The sequence below is a fragment of the Anomaloglossus baeobatrachus genome, chromosome 2, assembly GCF_048569485.1.
Source record: "Anomaloglossus baeobatrachus isolate aAnoBae1 chromosome 2, aAnoBae1.hap1, whole genome shotgun sequence".
NCBI lineage: Eukaryota > Metazoa > Chordata > Amphibia > Anura > Aromobatidae > Anomaloglossus > Anomaloglossus baeobatrachus.
Window position 1 is genome coordinate 617699329 of NC_134354.1, and position 12343 is coordinate 617711671.

A 12343-nucleotide genomic window follows, 5' to 3' on the forward strand; every position below is an offset into this window, starting at 1 on the left:
CATAACATATACTGGCTATCACATGCTGTTGTTCTTACTGCTTCACGTCCATAAGGTACCCTGGTGTAGATATTACACACCACTTTGTGTTGTTAGTCTGGGATGTTTGCTTGGTTTTTAATATATAAAATAAATATTTACTGGTTTTATATTTTTTTTGTTTTGGTGTACACCATCTTACATATCCCCTTCCCCTCTGGTTAAAGCTATGGGTCTTGGAACCAATCCTTTCTAGACCAGAGAGTCTAATCTGTTGGTTTTGGTCTCCAAGCCTTCAGACACAGCCTATCACTGCTACCAGACACTTTTTAGTCAACCCCATCTCTTAGATAGGCCTTTTTGTCAGACCTTTCACTCTGTGACAGTCTCCAAGAGTTAGTGTGGTAGTGAGACTCCCTAATAGTCAGATATACTGTCTGATCTGACTCTGAGTTATCTGGTATGCTACAGGGGCTATTGTCTAGGTCCCTCAAAAATGAGCTGACAAGGATTTGCCACTTTTAGATCCTCTGCATCCTCTTTTTGCAGATCTATTTTGGCCTCTTGTTCTAGGGCATCTTCGGCTGTTTCTCCATCGACACATTTTCCTATCACCATCCTTGGCTAGAGATCTGTTACTCCCTCCATCCTGTCTTTCAGATTTTGTTTAAGAGGTTTGGCCCCTTCCACTATAGAGCCTGCTTCCTCTGACATCTGAAGCAACACATTTACCAGGTAGACCACCCTTTTCCTTCTCTGGGTCCTGGCCTAAAAACAGTCACCAGCTCATACCAACTTGCCAAAGTTGTTCTACAATGCTCCATTTTTCCAGATTCAACTATCTCCGTTCCTTAAGGTATCCCAGGCAATATTCTAGGAGAACCTGTACATTTTAAACATAATCCTCTGTTCTCACAATGACAAATGGAACAATATCAACTTCACAGGGTATTTTTGTTTTTACAATTGTCACTCTTACAACTCCTGATTTATCCAAAATCTCCTGAATGACTTTTCCATTTCTTACCATAACTTTCCCAACAAAATTTCTGGACACCTGGATGAACTCTTCCACAAATTTCAAAAAGATTTTGAGCTTTCTTGACTGCTTCTGCACTTTCTCTATTAATTTGAAATGTTCTATTGTCTTCATCCATTTTGATAGCTGTAACACCTGAAGCCTTCCTGGCTTGCTGAATATTATTTCTCGGGGCTCGTATTACAATATTGCAAGCCTAATTAATGGTTTCCCCACTACAACCATTTCCTGAAAGGATGAGGTCAGCTGCTTCATACACTCCAAGCGTCTGGCGGCTTCTTCCTTCTTTACAGTGATCATCCATTTTGTACGAATACATCGTAGGTGCATGTTATTTAGGACTGCCACACGCTTCTTTGTGGATTCACTTGCAGATCATACATATCGATTGACTAGCCCCTAAGGTGATGAACACTTTACAGGCTCCTACGACCTTCTTGAATTTTTCAATCACCGACTAACTGTCTTCTATTAAGTCTTCTGGCACATCCACCATGTACTTAAGACCTGACAGATCCTTTTACCTTCAAGGTCATCACTGATCAGACTATTCCTTGGCTTTTTCAAACCCTTCACCCACTTGTTTTACTACCAAAGGTTATATCTCTTGACTTGCAATCTCCTCAGGTTTAGCTGCAGCCTCAGAGCCTTTGAGTTCATCTTCACTTTGGACTTCGGGTTTCTTACTCTTTTGAGCCAAGTAAATCTCTATGACTTCATCTTTAGCCCTATCAGCAGTTTCAGTCCAACTCTCAGCTCTTGATGAGACCTATTGTTCAGACTTAACTTCCTCAGTGGTTCTCTCAACTTCTGCAGTGTAAATTATCTCTTGGGTATCCACTGCTTTACCTTCAACTTCATCTTGGGTCTCTGCAGTGTAACCTTCAACTTTCTCTTGGGTCTCTACAGCATCACCTTCTGCCTTCTTTTGGGTTCCTGCAGCATCACCCTCCATTTCCTCTTGGTTCTCTAGAACATCAGAAGTTTTCTCACACTCCCTCTCCTTAATTCAGGTTCTCTGGAGTCTGTAACAGTTTTGGCGCTGTGTTCACTGTCAACCAGCCCATCAATGGGTGGATCACCAGTCTACTCACCGTGTACTTTGTGGACTCTTACTCTCCAGGATGTAATCTCTTATAGCACTTTCACCCAACAGATCATCAGCTTTACACTCAGAAATCATAGAGGACATTACCATTACTTCCTGTTAGCTCTTTTTCTGTGCTTTCCTTCTGCTGATCATCTTCACAATGTGTCATCTCTGATTTCACTACTGCTTAAAGCAAGGTGGTGGGAGGTTCTTTCCAATGAATCTCCCTCACCCCCTCCTTGCCACTCTGGGTTGAAGGTGGAGAATGGGCGCTACCTCAGCAGTTTCAGCTGATCCAAGAGAGGGATATTAAAACCCGCTACATCCTCTGGTGATTATTTTCAGTTGTGCCTGAGTAGTAAGGTTAGTAGTACCCCAGCCCTTAAGGGTGTACAGTTGCGTGACGGCTAGCGCAAAGTGTGTCTGGCATACCGCGTTTGCTGGCCTGCAGTCTGATGATCTCATCACTACCCATGCATTACAGTCCCATATTGTTTAAAGGCATAGTGTAGGCAAACGGTTGACTTTGCAGAAAGTAATAAAATGCCTTAAAACACTCTCTATCTCATTATTTTGGCATTTGACAAATATAAATAATGTTTTTAACCCGAATTGACCTAAAAAAGGAAAGATTTATACTGATTTTATGTCAGATAGTGAAACAAACATGCATATGTGTCTTTTTAGATGGTGCGTGTAAACCTCTAGTTTCAACTATATATATGTATATATATATATATATATATATATATATATATATATATATATATATATATATATATATACATGTATTCATCGTTACCTTTTATATTATGCTTTTACATACATTGTATCTAAAGACACAACGCAACTCTGTTTAAACTGTTGAAAGTTAATGTCATTTTGATTATACTTCTGTGTTTCAAATATTTTCATGATGCTATGAATCATTAAATATATTGCAATTGTAATTCTGTAGCAATCTCACTTTATTAAAAGAAACAAGGAATAGAATGATCCTGAGAAGTAACAAGTACAGACAGACAAGGTGAATCCATCAGATAGTAGCTGGGGTGATGCTAAAGAGAGCAGACAGTTGTCCTTTTGACTGTACCGTTCTTACTGTTTTGGGAAGTTAATAAAAATAGAATCAATGAGTCGCATCCATTTTATCATGTACCCAATGATTTTCTGTGTAAATGATTATCTGAAAATGAATATATAGCTGTAGGGAAAAAGAAGTAACATAACTATATATAAATTAGAGGCGGCTCTAACATGGTACTCATACTTTATTATACAGCAATCAGTATTCAAGGGCGCAGAACATTGTCACATGCATAGATGTAAAAAACTGGAGCACAGAGTTGACAATGTTTGATAAAAATAATGTCATGATTTAATTACTAGTAAGAAATACATCTTCCTGATAAAGTACACTGGGCAGGCATATGCAAAGTCTATCTGTGGCCATCAGCTTACAACAGCTACAACAGACAGACTTAGCGTTAACCACACAGTCTATCTTATTCTATAGTACAGTGGGTATGGAAAGTATTCAGACCCCTTTAAATTTTTAACTCTTTATTTTATTGCAGCCATTTGAAAAATTCAAAAAAGTTCATTTCTTCTCATTAATGTACACTCTGCACCCCATCTTGACAGAATAAAAAAAACAGAAATGTAAAATGTTTTGCAAATGTATTAAACAAGAAAAACTGAAATATCACATGATCATAAGTAGTCAGACCCTTTGCTCAGTATTGAACAGAAACACCCTTTTGAGCTAGTAAAGCCATGAGTCTTCTTGGAAACGGATTTGGGGATCCTCTGCCATGCTTCCTTGAAGATCCTCTCCAGTTCCGTCAGGTTGGATGGTGAACATTGGTGGACAGCCATTTTCAGGTCTCTCCAGAGATGGGTCAGGGCTCTGGCTGAGCCAGTCAAGAATGGTCACAGAGTTGTCCTGAAGCCACTCCTCTGTTATTTTAGCTGTGTGCTTAGGGTGATTGTCTTGTTGGACGGTGAACCTTCAGACAAGTCTGAGGTCCAGAGCGCTCTGGAAGAGGTTTTCTTCAAGGATATCTCTGTACTTGGTCACATTCATCTTTCCTTCAATTGCAACCAGTCATCGTGTCCCTGCAGCTGAAAAACACCCCCATAGCATGATGCTGCCACCACCATGTTTCACTGTTGGGATTGTATTAGTCATGTGATGAGCAGTGCCTAGTTTTTTCCACACATACCACTTAGAATTATCTTCATCTCATCAGAACAGAGAATCTTATTTCTTACAGTCTGGGAGTCCTTCATGTGTTTTTTTTTTGCAAACTATGCAAGCTTTCATATGTCTTGCACTGGGGAGAGAAAAGGGATTCACAGCACCTATTGTGCTGGCATATGAATAATTCTATTGCTCGGGTTCTGGAAAAGGGATTCACAGCAACTATTGTGTTGGCATATGCGCCCTTGGTTGGGATTCAATAGACATACAATACAATTTTAAAATAGGGATATCCCTTCCCTAAATTTATAAAACTAAATTCTTGTTTTACCTGCACTGACATTTATTATAAAAATATCATTACATGGTACTAGTAATTATCTTTTAAAATTTCTTACGATTTTATGTATCCGGTTTTAGGTGTAAAAATATGATTGTATGAGAATATTACCACACATATATTTTTCAAGTATATTTTTATGGCAAAGAGTTCTTTGGAAAATTCCTTTTTAATAATTTTTTATTAGTTTTTATATTATTGTTGAGTGGTTGGATGTGATACATTTAGAGGCTCTTTGCACACTACGACATCGCAAGCCGATGCTGTGATGCTGAGCGCGATAGTCCCCGCCCCCGTTGCAGCTGCGATATCTTGTGATAGCAGCCGTAGCGTATATAATTGCTACGGCAGCTTCACATGCACTTACCTGTCCTGCGACGTCGCTCTAGCCGGCGACCCGCCTCCTTCCTAAGGGGGCGGGTCGTGTGGCGTCACAGCGATGTCACACGGCAGGCGGCCAATAGAAGTGGAGGGGCGGAGATGAGTGTAACGTAAACATCCCGCCCACCTCCTTCCTTCCGCATTGCAGACGGGAGGCAGGTAGGAGATGTTCCTCGCTCCTGCGGGTTTACACACAGCGATGTGTGCTGCAGCAGGAACGAGGAACAACATCGTACCGTCGCAGCAGCCAAAATAATGAAAATGACCGACACTACACCGATCATATGATACCGACGCTTTTGCGCTCGGACATCGTAGTTAAAACGATTTACACACTACGATGTCGAGAGCGACGCCGGAAGTGCGTCACTTTTGATTTGACCCCACCGACATCGCACCTGCGATGTCGTAGTGTGCAAAGGGCCCCTAAGAGTTAACATTTCAATCAATTGGTGTTGACCAATGGAATCGCACCTGCCCCTTTAAATAATACTCTTCACATTCCGTTTTATATCCACCTGATGAAGATATTGTGTACATCAAAATGCGTTGTGGCTGATAAAAAGCAACAAATTCTATAAAAATAATCCAACACTGTGGCCTCCTTAGCGCTCTATCAGACCGTGCTTTTATATTTTATCGCACTTAGGAGAGGCTTTCGTCGGGCCACTCTGCCATAAAGACCCAACTGGTGGAGGGATGCAGTGATAGTTGACTTTGTGGAACTTTCTCCCATCTCCCTACTCCATCTCTCAAGCTCTGCTACAGTGATCTTGGGGTTCTTCTTTAACTCTCTCACCAAGGTTCTTCTCCCATGATTGCTCAGTTTGGCTGGACGACCAGGTCTAGAAAGAGTTCTGGTGGTCCCAAACTTCTTCCACTTAAGGATTATGGAGGCCACTGTGCTCTTAAGAACCTTGAGTACTGCAGTAATTATTTTGTATCCTTGGCCAGATCTATGCCTTGCCACAGTTCTGCCTCTGAGCTCCTTGGGCAGTTCCTTTGAGTTCATGATTCTCATTTGGTCTGACATGCACTGTGAGCTGTGAGGTCTTATATAGACAGCTGTGTGCCTTTCCAAATCAAGTCCTATCAGTTTAATTAAACACAGCTGGACTCCAATGAAGGAGTAGAACCATCTCAAGGAAGATCATAAGGAAATGGACAGTATGTGACTTAAATATGAGAGTCTAAGCAAAGTGTCTGAATACTTATGACCATGTGATATTTCAGTTTTTCTTGTTTAATAAATTTGCAAAAATGTCTACATTTCTGTTTTCTTCTCTCAAGATGGGGTGCAGAGTGTACATTAATGAGAAAACAATGAACTTTTTTGAATGTACTAAATGGCTGCAATGAAACAAGGAGTGAAAAAATTATTGGGGTCTAAATACTTTCCGTACCCACTGTAACTCTAGTCTTTATCCTTTAAATTATGATTAGGATCAGCCCCTCTATGCCATTTATATGGACATGTGATTAAGAGTCTGCCTTGTGAGCTAATTTTAATTGGATGGGTGCATAACCAACTGGCACATGTAATGACTGACAGTCTGTTCTCTTGATTTACTTGTCTCCCATTGGTATTGTCTCTTTCATTTAATATGAGCTCAAAAGAAGTTTTCTGGGATATATGGGTCTGGCTCATGCATCTTTACAGCTTATTTACATAGTAAGAAAAACATTAAATTTGCTGCAATAATATATTGGATTGCCGATATCAAGATATCAATTTATTCAGCTTCTTGACCAGCATGCTTAGGAGGACTTAGGAGGGTTGATCCTACTGATGGATTCCATTTAATCTATATATATAATTGCCTTATTCTGTCTGTCTGTCTGTCTGTCTGTCATGCTCCAAAATTGTGTCCTTATGGTGACACAAAGCTGATTGGCCGCTGGGCTCGCCATGGCCCCGCCCCCCCACACGAATTGGCCTCTCGCCCCGGCTCTCTCCAGGTCCCGCCCCCCTCACGCCATGCACGCTTGCTCTGGCTCAACTGACACGGAGCTCCGACTCCCAGGTGAGTACACACACACACATCAGATCACACTCACTCTCACACACACCTCACACATCACATCCACACACTCACAACATCCTGGGATATCGCTTGCTTCTACACCGGCTCCGTCACGATCCCAGCAGCGCCAGACATAACCTTGCGATGCTGGGATCTTGACGGAGCCCGTGAATGCTGGTAACCATTATACACATCGGGTAACTAAGGTCCCTTGGTTACCCGATGTGTATCATAGTTACCAGTGTACACCGGCTCCGTCAGGATCCCAGCAGCGCCAGACATAACCTTGCGATGCTGGGATCTTGACGGAGGCCGTGAACGCTGGTAACCATTATACACATCGGGCAACTAAGGTCCCTTAGTTACCCGATGTGTATCATAGTTACCAGTGTACACCGGCTCCCGGTACACATGTGCAGGGAGCCGGCATTATACTCCTCTCCCGCCAGGACTACTCCTCCTATTACAGTCCTCCTATTATACTCCTCTCTGTGTATAATAGGAGAACTATTATAGCATGGGGATGTAGCACGATGGGGGGTGCGCAGCATGGGGAATGTAGCACGATGGGGTGCGCAGCATGGGGGATGTAGCACGATGGGGAGTGCGCAGCATGGGGGATGTAGCACGATGGGGAGTGCGCATAATGGGGGATGTAGCACGATGGGGAGTGCGCAGCATGGGGGATGTAGCACGATGGGGGGTGCGCAGCATGGGGGATGGAGCACGATGGGGGGTGCGCAGCATGGGGGATGTAGCACGATGGGGAGTACGCAGCATGGGGGATGTAGCACGATGGGGAGTGCGCAGCATGGGGGATGTAGCATGATGGGGAGTGCGCAGCATAGGGGATGTAGCACGATGGGGAGTGTGCAGCATGGGGGATGTAGCACGATGGGGAGTGCGCAGCATGGGGGATGGAGCACGATGGGGAGTGTGCAGCATGGGGGATGGAGCACGATGGGGAGGTGCACAGCATGGGGGATGGAGCACGATGGGGAGTGCGCAGCATGGGGGATGTAGCATGATGGGGAGTGCGCAGCATGGGGGATGTAGCACGATGGGGAGTGCGCAGCATGGAGGATGTAGCACGATGGGGAGTGCGCAGCATGGGGGATGTAGCACGATGGGGAGTGTGCAGCATGGGGGATGTAGCACGATGGGGAGTGCGCAGCATGGGGGATGTAGCACGATGGGGAGTGCGCAGCATGGGAGATGTAGCACGATGGGGAGGTGCGCAGCATGGGGGATGTAGCACGATGGGGAGTGCGCAGCATGGGGGATGTAACACGATGGGGAGTGCGCAGCATGGCGGATGGAGCACGATGGCGGGTGCGCAGCATGGGGGATGTAGCACGATGGGGAGTGCGCAGCATGGGGGATGTAGCACGATGGGGGATGTAGCACGATGGGGGATGTAGCACGATGGGGAGTGCGCAGCATGGGGGATGTAGCACGATGGGGAGTGCGCAGCATGGGGGATGTAGCACGATGGGGATTGCGCAGCATGGGGGATGTAGCACGATGGGGAGTGCGCAGCATGGGGGATGTAGCACGATGGGGAGTGCGCAGCATAGCGGATGTAGCATGATGGGGAGTGCGCAGCATGGCGGATGGAGCCCGATGGCGGGTGCGCAGCATGGGGGATGTAGCACGATGGGGAGTGCGCAGCATGGGGGATGTAGCACGATGGGGGATGTAGCACGATAAGGGATGTAGCACGATGGGGGGTGCACAGCATGGGGGATGTAGCACGATGGGGAGTGCGCAGCATGGGGGATGTAGCACGATGGGGGTGCGCAGCATGGGGGATGTAGCACGATGGGAGGTGCGCAGCATGGGGGATGGAGCATGATGGGGAGTGCTCAGCATGGAGGATGGAGCACGATGGGGAGTGCGCAGCATGGGGGATGGAGCACAATGGGGGGTGTGCAGCATGGGGGATGGAGCACGATGGGGAATGCGCAGCATAGGGGATGGGGCATGATGGGGGGTGTGCAGCATGGGGGATGGAGCACGATGGGAGGTGCACACCTCCCCCCAACACACACACACACACACAGGGAACCACAAACACCGCCATACACAGACACCCACACACACAGACAACGCTGCACACACACAACACCCAACACACAAACACCGCGGCATACATAAATATACGCACATACCGCACAACACACACATTACACAAAACATACCTCCCCCCAAAACACACCACACCCACACAAACCGCGCAACACACACACACACAACGCGACAGACACACAGCGCTCCACAAACAACGCAACACACATACAACACCGCTCTCACCCCCCGCCACACCCAGACAACACCCAGAACATGTACAGCGTCCTACACAAACACTTGGTAACTACACACAACAACATCTATATATATATATATATATATCTATAACAAAAATCATACATGAACTACACAATACGTAAATTCTAGAATACCCGATGCGTAGAATCGGGCCACCTTCTAGTGCTTATATATTGATGTAGATTTCTAATGGCGCCTTCTGGAATACAGTCATGGCTGAAAGTGTTGGCAGCCTTTAAATTGTTCCAGAAAATGACGTATTTCTCCCAGTAAATTATTGCAATTAAACATGTTTTGTTATACACTTATTTATTTCCTTTGTATATTGGACAGGTTTTGTTTTCCTCAAATCTATTGGCCTGCTAAACTGACATAACCATCTCTTCTGTTCAAAATTCACTCTTTCAAATACTCCTGCAATGCCCATAATATGGCGAGCCGATACAACAGCAAGGGTGTGTGTTTTTATTTGCATTATTAGTTACATCTGTAATGATTATAATGCAAACAGGATGAAAATACAAAGAATGAGTCTTATGTTGTACTGGCATAAATATTTTTTCTAGGAACCCATCAAAGGCTGAGAAAACATACATTAATATCATTGTATCAGTTATTCTTTGCCATCAAGCTTTTTCACCATTCACTCACGGGTTACTTAAAGCATTGCGATCCCTTACACTTGCACCTTCAACATTGTACGCACCATAAAGTATAATTCCATTGCAAGCAATGAGATAATTTACACCAGTGGCTCACACTTCCGGCGTCGCACTCGACATCGCAGTGTGTAAATCCTAGATGATACGATTAACGAGCGCAAAAATCGTCATAATCGTATCATCGGTGTAGTGTCTGGGAATTCCATAATTACGGGCTGTGAAAGGTACGATGTTGTTCCTCGTCCCTGCGGCAGCACACATCGCTGTGTGTGAAGCTGCAGGAGCGAGGAACATCTCCTTCCTGCGTCCTGCAGCTCACACCGGCTATGCGGAAGGACAGAGGTGGGCGGGATGTTTACGTCCCGCTCATCTCCACCCCTCCACTTCTTTTGGCCGCCTGCCGTGTGACGCCGCTATGACGCCGCACAACCCGCCCCCTTAATAAGGAGGCGGGTCACCGGCCAGATCGACGTTGCAAGGCAGGTAAGCTCATGTGAAGCTGCCGTAGAGATAATGTTCGCTACGGCTGCTATCACAAGATATCGCTGCTGCGACGGGGGCGGGGACTATCGTGCTCGGCATCGCAACCATCGGCTTGCGATGTCGTTGTGTGCAGAGTGCCCCTTAGGTCAGTGACATCTGTAAATGTAGAAATTAACTGTCTCAGTATGCTGCTCCCTCTGCCTGTCCACATTGTGGGTAGAAGCAGGAACTGTCTGCCATTTACATTCATTAGTCTTGCCTGTGAATCGGACTAGGCTATAGCATGTTACCATTTCTCGCACAGCGCAAAGGCTAACAATTGATAATACAAAAGGAAAAATAAATTCATTTGAAAATATCTTAAAGCTTAAATATCAGCCACAGCACAGACCGTGATTTCCAAACTGACCGCTGAACTGACCTGAACTTAACAGCATCCTTAGTATGTATGAAACTGTTACATTCTGGATAGGAGACCAGCAGTTGGTCCTTAACCCCTTCACGACCGCGGGCAGTAAAATTACGTCCTATTTTAACGTGACTTAACGACCAGGGACGTAATTTTACTGCCTAAACTTCATTTGATTGCCGTGGCCATAGCAACGGCTTTCAAATGATGTCCCCTGCTGTTTCTTACAGCAGGGGACCTTTGCTTCACCCCAGGGGGGGTGGCATCGCCACCCCCCATAGGCGATCGATGTGATTGGCTGTTCAAATCTGAACCGCCAACCACATCGTTCGCACTAATTTCGGCAAAAATAATGCCGGAATTAGTGCGATACTGTGAGATCCAGCTATGAGATGCCGCAGCTGCTGCAGCATATCATAGGTGGACCTCAAACATGTCGCCCCCAGCCCCTGCAGCACTGATTGGAGCGATCGTGCTATGACGCGCAATCGCTCCAATCAGTGTGCAGTGGGGCGGTCTGATCTGGAGGTGGCCGCCCTCCCCAGGCATGTCCTGGTCTGGGGACCCTCCCCCAACATGTCTGCAGCGTGGTGTGGCTGGTACTTTTGGTACCACGCCACCGCTGCTGCCGCCGCAGACGCCGCCTCTGCTGTCACCGCGCCTGCTCCAATGGTAAGTATTGCGCTTCGGCGATGGCCCCTGCGCGCTCCCGTGAAGGCCCCTGCGCGCTCCCGTGAAGGCCCGTGCCCGTGCCCCCCCCGATCTACCCCCCTACGCCTCGATCTGCCCCCCCTACGCCCCGATCTGCCCCCCGGCATCCCGATCTGCTCCCCACGCGCTCTGCCTGCCTCCTCTGTCATCTGCTTCCAAGGTTCCTTCCTTCTGCTTTTGCTTCTCCGCCCCCTCTGCTCTCCCTCTGCCCCCCCCCATCTGTCCCCCCTCTCCCCATCCCCCCCCATCCCCCTCTGCTCCCCCCCGACGTCCTCTTACCTGCCTTCACGGGTCGTCCGAGGTCTTCACTGGCCCGATCACATCTGCCTCCATCGCTGGGTCCTTCTGCTGATCTGTTCAACGTCCTGCCTGCTGCTCCTGTAAAGCTGTCCATCTCACTGCCTTCTTGTTCCTCTGCAGCTCTTCTGGTCAGTGATCCTCCTGGTACTGTGAGTATAACTTTTTTTTTTTCTTGTATCCTGTCCATTTTTACACCTCATCCGTCCGTGCGTCCCGCCACGCGCTGATCAGGGATGCCGATAACGGATCGGCATCCCTGCTCAATTTTTGGCGTGACTTTTTTCCGTATTTGCGACGCTTTTTGTATCGCGTCCGTCCGTGCGTCCCGCCGAGCGCTGATCAGGGATGCAGATAACGGATCGGCATCCCTGCTCAATTTTTGGCGTGACTTTTT

The 12343-nt window shown here is 46.5% G+C and overlaps 1 pseudogene; it reads right to left on the bottom strand.

Annotated features, from left to right (window-relative positions):
• Nucleotides 1-308: 308 nt before the first annotated feature.
• LOC142289926 (RNA-binding protein FXR1-like) lies at nt 309-1514 on the bottom strand (annotated as a pseudogene).
• Between the last annotated feature and the right edge of the window lie 10829 nt (nt 1515-12343).